This window comes from Giraffa tippelskirchi, chromosome 5 (assembly GCF_054371585.1).
Source record: "Giraffa tippelskirchi isolate mGirTip1 chromosome 5, T2T-mGirTip1v1.2.pri, whole genome shotgun sequence".
Lineage (NCBI taxonomy): Eukaryota > Metazoa > Chordata > Mammalia > Artiodactyla > Giraffidae > Giraffa > Giraffa tippelskirchi.
The window spans coordinates 160,338,250-160,354,450 of NC_137279.1; the positions used below are offsets into that span (position 1 = coordinate 160,338,250).

Genomic DNA, 16,201 nt, shown 5'->3' on the forward strand with positions numbered 1-16,201 from the left:
AAGGGAGGAAGGATTCGATAATCATAGGGAATGTGGATGGATAGAAGACACAGTAGTGTGTTGCAAGAGATTTGACTGCTAGCATTTCATTTCTCTATCTGAAGTTCCCCCAGTGCATTTATTATCTGAATTTAGACCAAAAGACAAGGCACAGTACAGACTAACAATCAATTTTCTTACAGGTAATTCTCTCTCTTCCACAGCTTAGTGTGGTTTGCCTCATTTGGAGCCACAATCCTGGGATAGTTGGTGAGATGTTTCTAATTTCTATTTAATGAACTTGGCAAACCTTCTTGGCTCCCAGCATTAGGCAGTAAGCTCAGTACTAGCTCTGACCCATCTAGGACACTAATACCCTAACCTTTTCTTTATTGATTTATTTTTATCTTTTCTTATTTGCTTTTACTAGCCCAAATGCTTTAAAATGATAAATTTGAATGCTTTTTACATATCTATTATTATCTGTCTGTACATAGTGCAAACTATGAATTCACATTGATAAATTCAACCCTAATCCAACAATAAATGGCCCATTCTATTTTATTACTGTCTATGCTTGGAACTCTCCACACTCCATTCAAGTCTGATCCTCTGAAGAAACACCCTCCTCATCATGCTTGGGCTCTGACATCATACCCCAGGCTGTACTCTTGTGTGCATTGACATCCTCTTCACCACACTCGGATTCCAGCTCCCTATTCTGTGTCCCCTCCCATGGATATGTCCTTCCTAGCCTACTTTGGCTTGAACACCCTATAGAAGCCTATCTCCACCCCCTGTTGAGATGACTTCCTTATCCTTCTTAGCTTCTGACCCTCTACACAGGCTGTTTCCACATGCAGACTCCATCCTCACCTGACTCATGCTCTGAATCCCTCTGCAGAGTCAGCCTCCTCACATGATACTCTCTTCACCCTCTCAGGATTCAATAGCTATCATCAAATACACCCCTCACTCTGCTTGGGCTCAGATCCCCCTCTCTGGTTACCATGTCAATCTCTTCTTTACCACCCGAGCATATTTACCTTACCTGTTTGGTTTCCATCTCATAGATACAAGAACAAACTGCTCAGAAAGGGAAGGAGAGAGAAAGAGGAAGAGAAGGAAGGGAAGCAAACTCAGCCCTTCACATGAATATGGAGTCCTGATCCACCCATGAGCTGTTGAGCTTTAACTCAAACTTATGGCCATGGCTTTGAGACTCCTCCTCGTTACTTACAGTTAGAAAAGTACAATCTTAAGCATGCATTATTAAAAGAATTGTTGTATTTTATCTACCACCTTTTGCGTGTTTTGAATAGAAGCAAAGCTTTCCTTAATCAACATGATCTCTTGCATTGAATAGAAGATGATAATATGGGAGCTGAAATCAAAAGAATGGGTGAGGAGTTAAGTAGATGAAGTAGGGAAGTGAGACTGTTGCAGGCAAATCTGAGAGTAGAGAGAAGTAAAAATTGGGAACGTTATGGTTGAAATAGAGAGGGGAGAGGAGAGTATGGTTCAGGATGAAGCTGGAGAGACAGGAAGGACCAGGCCACACAGAACCTAAAAACAAAGGGAGAAAAGATCTGGTGTTTTGAAGACTTCCTACCAGTCACCTTATAAAAGCAATGCGGTATCTCTAGCAACAAAGTTTTGCCTTGTTCTACCATATAACTAGGCCAATGAAATCTGGCTAAAGCAGTGGTGAATGCCTAAGGGAAACTCAGGAGGTAATTTTTGTGTGTGCCAGATCCTCAGATTTTTGTCTTCAATTCTCACTTACTCCTGGATACTGACTCTGCCTTGCTTCTGGAGCTCAGCAGATTTATGACTTTCCAGTACATTCTCAAATGAACTCCCAGGGCTGATTTGACTGTCTGCCCCAGTGTTGTGTCTGAAATCTCAGACAAAACCTGTTTCCCAAACCCACATTCCCACTTTAACTTTGGGCTCCAACCAAGTCCCATTATGCTTAGATGAAATTTCACTCAACAAATTTCAGCTGGCAAGATGGCCCTATGAAGCAAATGGCATTTTGTGTCAAATCAAAAGGGTTTTGTCATCATTAATAAATGCTTTTAGTATCCTATGAGGCTTACTCCCATCAAGATTCTCTATGATGGCATTTATACTGTGTTCATTTGGCTTTTTATGCTAATTGGAACTTCAAGTCGTTGATGGTGCCTTTCCAAAAAGCTCTTCTATCTTCCTTTTTTTTTTTTTCAATAAGAAAGTCTTAAAACAGAACTCTCAGGGAAGTGTGGATCATGAGTGCATTAAATCTCATTTGAGGACAATTTTAATTAATGAACATCTATAAATACTCAGTTATGGCTAAAATGCTTGCAGGCTGTGCCATGGTGCATGAATACAATTAATTACAGGAGTGGATTTTTTAAAGATATGAAACTGCAGAATAGAGGAATGACCAAATGTATAGCACCTGTCCATAGGTTGAGGTCTTCAGTGGAAAATTCAGATAAAGCTTTCCATGTGAGATGAAAACTCTTAAAGTGGCTTGAAAAACTTTCAGAATCATCAGTAGGCTGATCCCTTCTGTGGAGGAGAAAAATGCAATGGAAACAATGCCAACTGTGAAGTCTAAGTTTTGTTTCTGATTCTGGTTGTTGGCTTTTAGTATAAAAGGTAAATTACTTTCAGGTAAATTACTAAATTGCTCCAAGTCAAGTAACATATATGTAAAATGTGGATGAACACTCTAAATGATCAAAAAAATGCCATGAAGCAGGCACCTAATGAATATCATCAGCATTGTCTCCTCTGTGTAGGCCACAACTAAATACTCACTTCATCATAAAGTTTAAATTGGCTCTTGGAGCTGTCCTTTGAGAACAGATAAACACTGATTTTGCCTAATTTAATAAAAGGAGACAAGCCCCTTCAGTTGTCAGTGGCTTTCCCAGTTTTAGGAAAATTCTTTTTGTCAAAATATATATATATATATCTCAAACATATATTAAGCAATGGAATCTTTACTTCTCCAAACTGTTTGCCTTGTTGCCTCCCCAATGAAGACTCAGAGGAACTGAAATGCAGTCATGAAACTAGAAGACAGGGTGTAACTGCCCTTGTCATTCCTATTGGGCACAGTATAAGCCACAGGGCATAATGATTTCTTTTCCTTCCAAGTGTACAAATTTCTCCTTACATAATATTCAGGAGACTTTTTTTTTTGAGAGCAGGATCTCATAATGTATTTGCTCATTCAATATTGTTCAAAATCTTTGTTGTTTTGGATTATAAAAATAACATTTACCCACTTCAGAAAATTTGAAGAACACAGAATATTCTCCAAAAGAATGCAATTAACTAAAATACTACCAGACAAAAAACTTTTTTTTGCAAAAGTATTCACTGAATGCCTACTTTGTACTGATAATTTGCTAGGCACTGGGTATCAGCAATAAATTAAAGGTAAAGTTGCTTTTGGAGAATTTGTTTCAGCAGAGAGAAACTGTGTAAATAAAGAAAAGAGTCCATTGTAAATTATGATAAAAAGTGTGACGACAATAAATAAGGTGGTGTTTAGGAAAGTAATAGTGCATCAGATAAGGTACACAGGATGAGGTTCTAAGGTGACTTCAGTCTGAGTGAAAGATGAAGATGCGAGTGAGACGGCCATAAAAAGAGTCATGCATAGAGCTTCCTGGCTCTGTTGTATGTTAGGAGGCAGAAAGAAGCTTGGTGAGAAAGTGAAAGGAGGTCAGATTGAATGGCATGCTGTACTTGGGGAAGAAATGATATAAAGTTATGATGTGGGAAATGAACATTTTGGTATATATCTTTCCAGTGTGTTTTCTGGACATTAGGTTGATCATTTTCTTATAATTTTTTTTCTTTCCTTTTTTTTTTTTTTTTGCCTAAAATGACTAAAGGCCTAAGCCAACCCAATAGAAGATCCAGAATAAATATTGCCTGTTGGAATTGCCCTATGTGTGTACAGAAGGAACTGACCTACCATGTGCTGGTGATTTGCTCAATCGCTAGATGTGAAGTGTACTAGGAAGAGTGCAACCTTGGGTGAGGTGACCTTGTAGCTGAGAAAGACCCTGATGTTGCTGACAACAGTTGAATGCTGTCTATCCATAGTATGTTCAGCTTTAAGATTTATTTGGTATCAACCCAAGATGTATCAGATTTTGCTGCCTTACACACAACCCCTAAAAATAGTGATTTAGAATAACAAAAGTCATTTGTTTATTTATCTGAATCTATGGCTCAGCAGAGTGGTTCTTCTGGTCTGGGCCAAGCATGGCTGATACCTGTCTATGCATCTGCTCTCACCTGGGGGACTGGCCAGCAGCTAGATGGTTCAGGATATCCTTACTCACATGTCTAGCAATTGGCATGCTGAAGGCTAGAGTGGTGGGTGACTGGACTACGTGTCTTTTGCCATCCAGCAGACTAGCTTAAAACGTTCACAGAATCCCCAAGAGCAGTATGGTGTAAGCCCCAGTGTACAAGCAAGCACTTTTCAAGTCCCAGCTTGCATTGTGTTTGCTAACCTCTTATTGGTCAGAGAAAGGCACAAGGCAATCTAGATTAAAAATGTGGAGAAAAAGACTTACCTTATAATTAAAGAAGAATTGAGGCATACCATATTTCATAATATATCACAAAATGACTCTTCCAAGTGAATGTGAGCTAGCCAGCTGTATTAGGCAGGATCCCAGCTGGAAGCCAATTCACTACAGATGGTTCCAATGAATGGGATCTATTAAAAGACTACTTGCAGAGATGTGGGCATGGTTAAAGAAACAAACAAGGGGTATAAGGGAATAGCAACATCAAGAAACCATTATCACCTCCAGGGCTGAAGGAATAAAAGGAGAAAATACAAATACTGAACCCAGTGACAGCTGGAATCATGGGGAGACACCACTTCTGCCTGAGAGGTGGCACTGAGACAAGGTGGAAACAGAGAAGAAGCACTTTGTCTTAGGTTGGTTTTCTTAGAAGCAGAGCCCAATATAGTGATATGGATACTCTTGACTGATTGAAGGCTTTCTCTCAGGAGAAAGAGAATTCCGGGAGCAGGATGAGGCTGGAGAGGAGTTGAAGGATCTGGTGGCCTCTAGCTTCACTCTAATCTGAAACATGAGAGTTGATCCCACCTTGAGACTCAGGCTGCCATATTAGCAAGCTAGCAGATGTTGGGTAACCACTGGGTGGGATGGAAGCCCTTATACTGGATGGCTTTTCATTCAGCCAAGCATGAGGCTCTGGAGAAAGGAGCAACAGTGAGTCATGAGAAGCTAATCCTTACAGATGCTCAGTGGGAGCCCTGCCCATGAACAAGATCTGGATGGGGCACCCACAGAGTCTTTCTACACTCTGATTTCCCTCCAGCCATTTTCATTGGCTGAACTCAACTGAAGCCAACCAAACATACAGCTGGGATTTGCCATCCTGCCATACAAATTCTAACACAAAACATATCTCAAGTATATAGAATTTGAGCTCGGGACAAACTTTGTGTTCAGCCTTGAAATTTCACACTTTCAGAGGGATGTTGATATAAATCAGACTGTACTCATAAAAAATAAAAAAAAGATAATTTCCAAACAATGTCCTCTAAAGTGTGTTTGAAGGACCTAGTGATATTTATCTGGAAGAAGTGAATATTTAAGGGGACAGAAAAGAGCTTTTCTTTCTATGCTTCATGCCCAAGGCTGTCATCTGAGAGTGTTCTTATTCAATGTGGGCTTGCAAGTAAAGGAACTCAGACCAAAGGAGAGAAAAAAAATAACTACAGACGTCTGATCAATCTTGGGAAGCAATTTCTCACAGTAATAGAAATCTTACAGTGGATCAGGGTACCAGATGAATAAGTAGGTGTTGCAAGCCTGAAGATAGGCAAATTAAGCTTGGGAGGTTACAGTCCAGTTCAGTTCAGTCGCTCAGTCGTGTCCGACTCTGCGACCCCATGAACCGAGGCATGCCAGGCCTCCCTGTCCATCACCAACTCCCAGAGTTTATCCAAACTCATGTCCACTGAGTCGGTGATGCCATCCAACCATCTCATCCTCTGTCGTCCCCTTCTCCTCCTGCCCTCAATCTTTCCCAGCATCAGGGTCTTTTCAAATGAGTCAGCTCTTCTCTGGACTGGGAGGTTACAGGGATGATCCAAAGATGACATATGTGATGTGAGTAGACCAGACTCATGTGTGCTTTCAGGTATCAGGCTATTATTTCTAGTATGGAATCCAATCCATATCGGTCTAATATGCAGAGAGTAATTGGCATACATGTGTATATGTGTGCAGAAGCCAGAGAGTTACTTGAGTTCAGGAAGGAAGGATGTCAGGAATTTAGCTTTGCTTTGCCAAGAAGGAAAAGGAAGGAGTTAAAACACAGCACTAGTATTTTTAAAAAGGAATTTTGGTGAGAACATAAATGGAGGCAAGAGGAGGAAAGATATTTAACTGACCTGGGAAATCCTACTGCGCTCATATTAATAGGATCCTCTGTAGGACCTCACAACTTATTTATTTAAAATTTTTGTCAATAAATGAATATAAAAACTGGCTGTTTTAAAACTATGACATACAGATTATCCTATTTCTTAAAAATGTATACTTGTTTCTGGCAACTCTAAATTACAAAAACTTGCAAATTTTATTTATATTGTCTATGGAAGAATGATAACCTAGAGTTGGAAGCCATAATTTGGTTCAAACTCTTGTATTAATTAATGTATTTCCTCTGCAAACAGTAGCCCAACCTCCTGGTCAACACTTACATGATAGGGAGATACATATTGCCGAGGCAGATCACTCCAATTTACAATAAGAGTGATTTTTCTTCTAGCTTGGGCTTTCCTGGTAGCTCAGATGGTAAAGAATCTGCCTGCAATGCAGGAGATACAGGTGATCCCTGGGTCAGGAAGATTCCCTCATAAAGGGAATGGCAACCCAATCCAAGTATTCTTGCCTGGATAATTCCATGGACAGAGGAAACTGGGGGGTCACAGTGCATGGGGTCGCAAAGAGTCAGACATGATGGAGCGACTAACACTTTCACTTTCCTTCTAGCCTAATTTATCATTCCAGACTCCAACATCTACTCGAGAATAGCCTGTGTTTCAGTCAGGATATTTTAGGCTACAAGTAACAGGCAGCTCTTCTCAACATAGCTCAAATAAAAGACAGTTGCTATTATTTCCCATAAGAGAAGTCTTGAGGTAGGAAAGACTCTCCTGGTTATTTTAGTGATTCAAGAATGTCATAAAGGTTCAGATTCTTTCCATCTCTTGGCTCTACGATCCTCAGGGCTGTTTCATTCTCACTCTGGTAATAAGAGGTTTACCACAATCCCAGGCATCATATCCACATATAACTATATACAGAGGAAAAGAATGACATTTATAGAGAGAACAGAATCCTCTCTCAGGAGCAACCCCAATAGACTTCCTCTTGCATTTTATTTGTCAGAATCAGAATTGCCATGACTGCCTTAGAGTAATCATTCAGGGGAAGAAGGGACACCGAGAAATCAAACTGGTAGACCCTGTTTACATCGCTTATATTTCTTCTGTATCCCTCATTGTATGTAGATGGGTTTAGGAAAGAAAACTATGTATGGAAGGAAGTAAAAGGAAGGGTATTAATGTAGGATCTCTTTATTCAAGCATCAAGGTCACTTCCTCACCTGAGTATTTGGCCCATATTAGGTATAGTGGTGTGGTCAAATCTGGAAAACTCAGCAGTGGCCACAGGACTGGAAAAGGTCAGTTTTCATTCCAATCCCAAAGAAAGGCAATGCCAAAGAATGCTCAAACTACCGCACAATTGCACTCATCTCACACGCTAGTAAAGTAATGCTCAAAATTCTCCAAGCCAGGCTTCAGCAATACGTGAACTGTGAACTTCCAGATGTTCAAGCTGGTTTTAGAAAAGGCAGAGGAACCAAAGATCAAGTTGCCAACATCCGCTGGATCATCAAAAAAGAGAGTTCCAGAAAAACATCTATTTCTACTTTATTGACTATGCCAAAGCCTTTGACTGTGTGGATCACAATAAACTGTAGAAAATTCTGAAAGAGATAGGAATACCAGACCATCTGACCTGTCTCTTGAGAAACCTGTATGCAGGTCAGGAAGCAACAGTTAGAACTGGACGTGTAACAACAGACTGGTTCCGAATAGGAAAAGGAGTACGTCAAGGCTGTATATTGTCACCCTGCCTATTTAACTTCTATGCAGAGTACATCATGAGAAACGCTGGGCTGGAAGAAACACAAGCTGGAATCAAGATTGCTGGAAGAAATATCAACAACCTCAGATATGCAGATGATACCACCCTTATGGCAGAAAGCAAAGAAGAACTAAAGAGCCTCTTGATGAAAGTGTGTGAATATTTAAGGGGACAGAAAAGAGCTTTTCTTTCTATGCTTCATGCCCAAGGCTGTCATCTGAGAGTGTTCTTATTCAATGTGGGCTTGCAAGTAAAGGAACTCAGACCAATGGAGAGAAAAAAATAACTACAGACATCTGATCAATCTTGGGAAGATTGATGAAAGTTAAGGAGGAGAATTAAAAAGTTGGCTTAAAGCTCAACGTTCAGAAAACTAAGCATAGCATCTGGTCCCATCACTTCATGGGAAATAGATGGGGAAACAGTGTCAGACTTTATTTTTGGGGGCTCCAAAATCATGGCTGATGGTGATTGCAGCCATGAAATTAAAAGACACTTACTCCTTGGAAGGAAGGTTATGACCAACCTAGATAGCATGTTTAAAAGCAGAGACATTACTACATTACTTTGCCAACAAAGGTCCATCTAGTCAAGGCTATGGTTTTTCCTGTGGTCATGTATGGATGTGAGAGTTGGACTATAAAGAAAGCTGAGTGCAGAAGAATTGATGCTTTTGAACTGTGGTGTTAGAGAAGACTCTTGAGAGTCCCTTGGACTGCAAGGAGATCCAACCAGTCCATCCTAAGGGAGATCAGTCCTGGGTGTTCATTGGAAGGACTGATGTTGAAGCTGAAACTCCAATACTTTGGCCACCTCATGCGAAGAGTTGACTCATTGTAAAAGACCCTAATGCTGGGAAGGATTGGGGGCAGGAGAAGGGGACGACAGAGGATGAGATGGTTGGATGGCATCACCGACTCCATGCACATGGGTTTGGGTAGACTCCGGGAGTTGGTGATGGACAGGGAGGCCTGGCATGCTGTGATTCATGGGGTTGCAAAGAGTCGGACACAACTGAGCGACTGAACTGAACTGACTGATGGACTTGGGCTAATGGAGTCCCACAACTAAAGTTTGAGATTCAGTTCTTTTCACTTGCTGGATGACACTGGTTGAGTCATTTAACCTTTCTGTGCTTCTCTCTCTTCATCTGAGAAGTAGAAATAATAACTATCAGTTCAGTTCATTCACTCAGTCATGTCCGACTCTTTGCAACCCCGTGGACTGCAGCATGCCAGGCTTGCCTGTCCATCACCAACTCCTGAAGCTTGCTCAAACTTGTGTCCATCGAGTCAGTGATGCCATCCAACCATCTCATCTTCAGTCATCCCCTTCTCCTCTTGCCTTCAATCTTTCCCAGCATCAGGGTCTTTTCCAATGAGTCAGTTCATTGTATCAGGTGGCCAAAGTATTAGAGTTTCAGCTTCAGCATCAGTCCTTCCAAAGAATATTCAGCACTGATTTCCTTTAGGACTGACTGGTTCAATCTCCTTGTTGTCCAAGGGACCATACCTATCTAAAAAAATTGTCCTGGGTATGAATATGTAAATGCATGCTAAAGCACTTAGACTATCATCTGCCATGTGGTAAATCTTTAATAACTGTGTCCTTATTAAATAATTGTCTTTGCCTCCACAGAAAACTAGCTTTTAAAAATAACTCCTCTCATCCTCATTATCTAACACAATAAGGATACTATTTCAAATATATTTCCTTCAGAATGGTTGTAAGAATTAACTGTATGTAATAACTGGCACTATGTTCAAAACATTGAGTTGATAGCATGATACAGTGGGACAAATGTGAACTTTGATGGATTAAAAGAGTTCAAGTCCCAGCTCAGCATCTTACTGGGGCAAGGCACTCCTCTCTGAGTCCAGTCTCCTCATCTATGAATTGGAGAATGTGGATTCTCTCTGTCAGGCATGTTCTGAAGTCAAGTGAAATCATACATCTAAAGCAACTTCCTGGTGGCAGACAGTAGGGATTATCAAATATGCTAGGTGATTGTGCATGATCATTCATGCTTATGTAGGTGTACTGTCAACTCTTGTTCAGTGCCTGACTTAATCCAAAGGCTTTCCTAGCTTCTGTGGGGGAACCCAAGAAGCAGAAATGAGCTTGCTGAGGAGAGCTTAGTACTAAACTGAGGTGTCAGTTGCTTTGCAGATTCTCTGACTGAATATTCCCAAGGAACCCCCAAACACTATCTGCAAACACCTTTCCATATATTTTATTTATTTATATTTTGTGTAGATTTTAAGTATTCTCTATCATGTGTGGGTAAGAGTGAACATCAAAAAAAATATTTCTACTTCTATATATTTCTACTACTTCTCTTTTAATATGGCCTCTAGTGTTCTCTCAAATCACAGACTGAAATGAAATTTAACCCAGTTTCTACAGGGTTAATAGCTTTATGGACATGTGATCTTCCAAACGGACACCATTTTCTACCCTCTTTTGAACACTTCTGTGGCAGATTGTTTGGGAAGACCTGGGCAGTCTTGTAACTATGGCTCTTCCTGCCCACACAGAGACAGGTCCTGGAAGCATCCCACTTGGTATCCACACAGCTCTCTACTCCTGTTTTAGGCTGTACACACTCTAGTTTTCTCATCACCACATCTTAATAGCAAAAGAAATACAATGCAGAGCGCTCAGCTCTTCTGCCTTAAGTCAGTTACTGAAGATGGTAAAATGGGAAAGATGCAGAGCCAGAAAAAGAAGCCGCCTTGCCTCTGCCAAGCACGTGCTCCTGCTGCCAATTGCAATTCCCTGTGTGTAGACAGTCTGTGCGGCAGATTAGGACCTGTTTCAAGCACTGCATCTGCCCGGGGCTCTTTCCCAGTATAGTTTACTGCTCTCCATCCCACCCCTGAGGATCTCACCTCCCCATTCCCCACCAGCCCTCTGTGACAGCTTCTTGTCAATTGACTCTCCCCCACAAGTCTTTTTTGACAAATTTCAGAGATGCAACAGCTGGTCACCCTTCAAGACTTCCACATGTCTCTGTTGCCACTTATGTAGATTTCTTTCTTCCTCATTGATTTTTTTTTCCCATTTCTCCTCTTCTGTTCTGTGGGTATCAACTAACAGTTTACATTCTCTTGTATTGCTCAGTTCTCTCTATTTAAAGTCTCTACCTTGTGGCAACTTCTGCACATATGGACCTTCCAATTATAAAAATTATAAGAAACAATAATAGATACCAACTTGTCTCTATTTGCATTCTATAATACTGATCAAAAACTTTTACACAAGTGATTGTATTACAACTTATCTCTGCAGCAAACTACCGATACAGGGATTTATTTTTAATTTCTTATAAAGATTGAGTAGTGGCAAACTAATAATAATGACATAATTTAAAAAAAAAACAAACAAAAAAACAAGCATCCATGCATACATTATCTAACTTACAAGATGGAATATTATCAGCATGTTTGAGTCCCCCAGAGTCAGTCCTCAATCTCAGCCCCTCCAACCCAGACATCAGAATCACCTGGATCTTGGGGTTATCACTCCATCACTTTTCTTTGTAGTTTTACCTCATATCATATGTCCCTAAATAATATAAAACTTAGTTTTGTTTACTTTGAATGATGGAATATAAATAGAATTTACTGCTTTCAACTTCTCAAACTGGGCTGTTCAATATGATAGCCAATAGCCACATGTGATTACTAGCACTTTAAAAGTGGCTCATCCAAGTTGAGATGCCCTACACATAGGCACACCAGGTTTTGAGGATTCAGGATCAAAAATGTCATATATCAGTATTTTATATTATTGACTACATGTTGGAATAATAACTGTAGATATATTAGGTTGAAATATATGGCTAAAATTAATTTTATCTGTTTCTTGTTTCTAATATGGCTACTAGAAGATTTTAAATTAAATGTGTTTCACATATTCCTGGTACACAGAACTACTCTAAAACTTGTATTTTTGCTTGCTGCCTTTTTTGTGAGAGTCATCCATGTTGGTGTTAATAGCAGCATTCTCTGTGTGTTACATTCCAGTTTATTTTTCCATTCTGTGCTTGGTGGACATTTGAATTTCTTCCATTCCCCCCCCCCAAGTTGTACATAGTGTTGTTCAAGTAGGCAAGTGTTTCTCTAGGGTACTGCTAGGTTACTTGGGTTTGCAACTGTTCATCTTGCTAGATACATAAAATTGTTTGTGTATTGACAAACAATACACTCTTACCAGCAGTACAAGGAAATTATCACTCTTTCATTTTCACTCTTACCAGCAGTACAAGGAAATTATATTATTATGTTCCATATCAAGGGTCAGCAAACTTTTTCTGTACAGAGCCACATAATAAATGTTAGGCTTTAGCACCAAGTGGCAAAATTGAGCAACTATTCTCCATGAAAGTGTAATAGCCTTTTTATACTTTTCATTAAAATATGTAAAATCCATCTTGACTTATGGGTTGTACTAAGACAGGTGGCAGTCCAGATTTGGACCATGAGCTGGAATTTGCCAATCCTGCTCTGCATCATTGTCAATACTTGATATTATTAGACTTTTAACTTCAGCCAACCTCAGGGGTACAAGGTGATGGCTCACCATGGTTTTAATTTGTATTATCCTGATTAGTAATGAAGATGAACTACTTTCATTGGCTTATTGGTTTATCATGTTTCCTTTTCTGTGAAATGCTGGTTGAAATATATTGCTCATTTTTATTGACATGGTAGATGTTTAACAAGTACTTCCTGAATGGAGGAATGATCTGTTTTGCCAGTGAGTGAATGGGTGACTTCTATATGCCAGGAATTGTTGGGTCCATTTATACGCAAGGCTAATACAAAAACATTCAAATATAGTCATTTGCACTATAAATTGATTCACTCAAGTAGAAGACATAATTGAAGACATGTGGGTTGCATGAAGCCAGGGAAAAGAGAGACAAAGAATAAAAATGTGTCCCTCCATCTCCAGTATCTCTCATGGGTGTGGGAAATATTATTAAAAGAGACATAAATGAGATAGCAATCTTAGAATCTGAATATTCCTTTGATTGAAAAATTATATACTTGAGCAGTATTTCTGAGGCTTAACAGTCATGCTTTAAGGAATTAGTGGGTCTTTTGTAGATGACTAACTGTGAGGCTTGATCCATATTAATATAATATTTATATGAATATAATAAAATAAATATACTGTATTTATATATTTATATTGGGTTGGTCAAAAATTTCATTTGGGATTTTCTGCATGATGTATAGAAAAACCCAAATGAACATTTTGGCCAACCCAATACTTAGAAAAATCAAACATTTGATTTGATTTCACATTGAAAGTTCTGGTAAATTTAGAAAGTGTAACTTTTTCAAAGTGTCTTAACCAGAATTCTAAACAGAATATCCCAGTAAGCACAGATGCCCTGGGAACCCCCACCCCATCCCAGTTTCCTAAAGACCTATCACACATTCAATTCAGTTCAGTGGCTCAGTCGTGTCTGACTCTTTGCGACCCCATGGACTGCAGCATGCCAGGCTTCTCTGTCCATCACCAACTCCTGGAGATTGCTCAAAACTCATGTCCATTGAATCAGTGATGCCATCCAACCATCTCATCCTCTGTCACCCCCTTCTCCTCTTATCTTCAATCTTTCCCAGCATCAAGATCTTTTCTAACGAGTTAGCTCTTCCCATCAGGTGACCAAGGTATTGGAGCTTCAGCTTCAGCATCAGTTCTTACAATGAATATTCAACATTGATTTCCTTAAGGATTGACTAGTTTGCTCTCCTTACAGTCCAAGGGACTCTCAAGAGTCTTCTCCAACACCACAGTTCAAAAGTATCAATTCTTCAGTGCTCAGCTTTCTTTATGATCTAACTCTCACATCCATACATGACTATTGGTAAAACCATAGCTTTGACTAGATGGACCTTTGTTGGCAAAGTAATGTCTCTACTTTTTAATATGCTGTCTAGATTGGTCATAGCTTGTTTTCCAAAGAGCAAGCGTTTTTTAATTTCATGGCTGCAGTCACCATCTGCAGTGATTTTGGAGCCCCCAAAAATAAAGCCTGTCACTGTTTCCATTGTTTCCCCATCTATTTGCCATGAAGTGATGGGACCAGATGCCATGATCTTCATTTTTAAGCCAGCTTTTTCACCCTCCTCTTTTACTTTCATCAAGCGGCTCTTTAGTTTCTCTTCACTTTCTGCCCTAAGTGTGGCGTCATCTGCATATCTGAGGTTATTAATATTTTTCCCGGCAATCTTGATTCTAGGTTGTGCTTCATCCAGCTCAGCATTTCACATGATGTACTCTGCATGTAAGTTAAATGAGCAGGGTGACAATAAAACAGCCTTGACATATTTTGAACCAATTTTGTATCAATCCATTGTTACATGTCTGATTCTAACTGTTGCTTCTTGATCATCCCAGTTTCCTAAAGACCCATCACACATAGGTAACCATTATGACGTCCTTATAACAGATGGAAACAAACGCTGTGTCAAGTTTGGGAATAAATGCTAAGGACTGATTATGCACAAGAAACTCTTAAGAATTCCTGATAAACATTCTGTTAAGAAAAGTCTGAGGAAGAAAAATACTTGATGGGCTTGGTAAATTTTATCTCTAGAGGAATGAAAATGAGACCAGCACATCAATAAGAGGAATGCCTAGGAAATCTCAAATTGTTTGAAATGCAGTTCCACTGGATTGAAGAGCTAAATGTAATTTTAAAATAAGATAATAAATACAACAAAAATAGAGGTAATTTTTAAAAATTTTGTCAGAGGTAGAAGACTTTATAAGCTTAAAAATAGGCAAGAACAAGAAAAGAGTAATGAAAAAATAGTGAATCCAGAAAGGTCTCAAGTAAATGCAGGTTTTAAAATAATAAGAATGACAAATCAAGTCAGTAATAGAAAAGAGCTTTGGAGGAAATATATATATATACACACATATATAAAATATATATTTAAACCTCTACATTAGTTATTTTACTAAAATGAATTTTATATATATATATGTACAATATATATACATACACAATATATACATACAAAATCATAAAAATACTTGAAGATTAAATGGGCAATATTTTTACCTAGTAATCTTACATGATTCAGTAACATTTAGTATCCTTAGGGTAGGGATGGTTATGTTAACATATCCTCAGTCATGTCTGACTCTTTGTGACCCTTTGGACCTTTTGGACCCTTTGTGATCCTTTAGCCAGCCAGGCTCCTCTGTCCATGGGATTTTTCAGGCAAGAATACTAGAATACTGGAGTGGGTTGCATTTCCTCCTTCAGGGGCTCTTCCTGACTGAGGGATTGAACCAGTGTCTCCTTTGTCTTCTGTTGCAGGCAGATTCTTTACCACTGAACCATCAGGGAAGTTGCTTTAGAGTAGGGAAAACGAATTACGACATTTCAATTATTTAAAGAGGAGGGATGACTTTGACTCTATATAAAGTAAAAAAGAAATTGTGTATATAAATAGGTACCATAAATTAAAAGACAATTGTTAACTGAGGAATTTTTTCAACATGTGAGACAAAGCACTCATTACTCTATAACATACAGTTACGCTGCTGCTGCTGCTGCTGCTTCCAAGTCGCTTCAGTCCTGTCCGACTCTGTGCAACCCCAGAGACGGCAGCCCACCAGGCTCCCCCATCCCTGGGATTCTCCAGGCAAGAACACTGGAGTGGGTTGCCATTTCCTTCTGCAATGCATGAAAGTGGAAAGTGAAAGTGAAGTCGCTCAGTCATGTCCAACTCTTCGCAACCCCATGGACTGCAGCCTACCAGGCACCTCCGTCCATGGGATTTTCCAGGCAAGAGGACTGGAGTGGGTTGCCATTGCGTTCTCCAGAACATACAGTTATAAACAAAAACAAAACAGTTGGTTTTTTTTAATGATTAAATGACATGATTCTAAAGTTCCTAGAGTTAAAAATAAAAGTGAAATGGCCTTAAAGATATATGGGCAGAAAAAAATTTGAACATGTTTGTTATATC

The 16,201-nt window shown here is 39.4% G+C and overlaps 1 protein-coding gene across 6 annotated transcripts in view; it reads left to right on the forward strand.

Annotated features, from left to right (window-relative positions):
• Nucleotides 1-16,201, forward strand: part of LOC145505032 (uncharacterized) — a 275,419-nt gene that overhangs the window by 185,572 nt on the left and 73,646 nt on the right. The gene's annotated exons all lie outside the window — the stretch shown is intronic.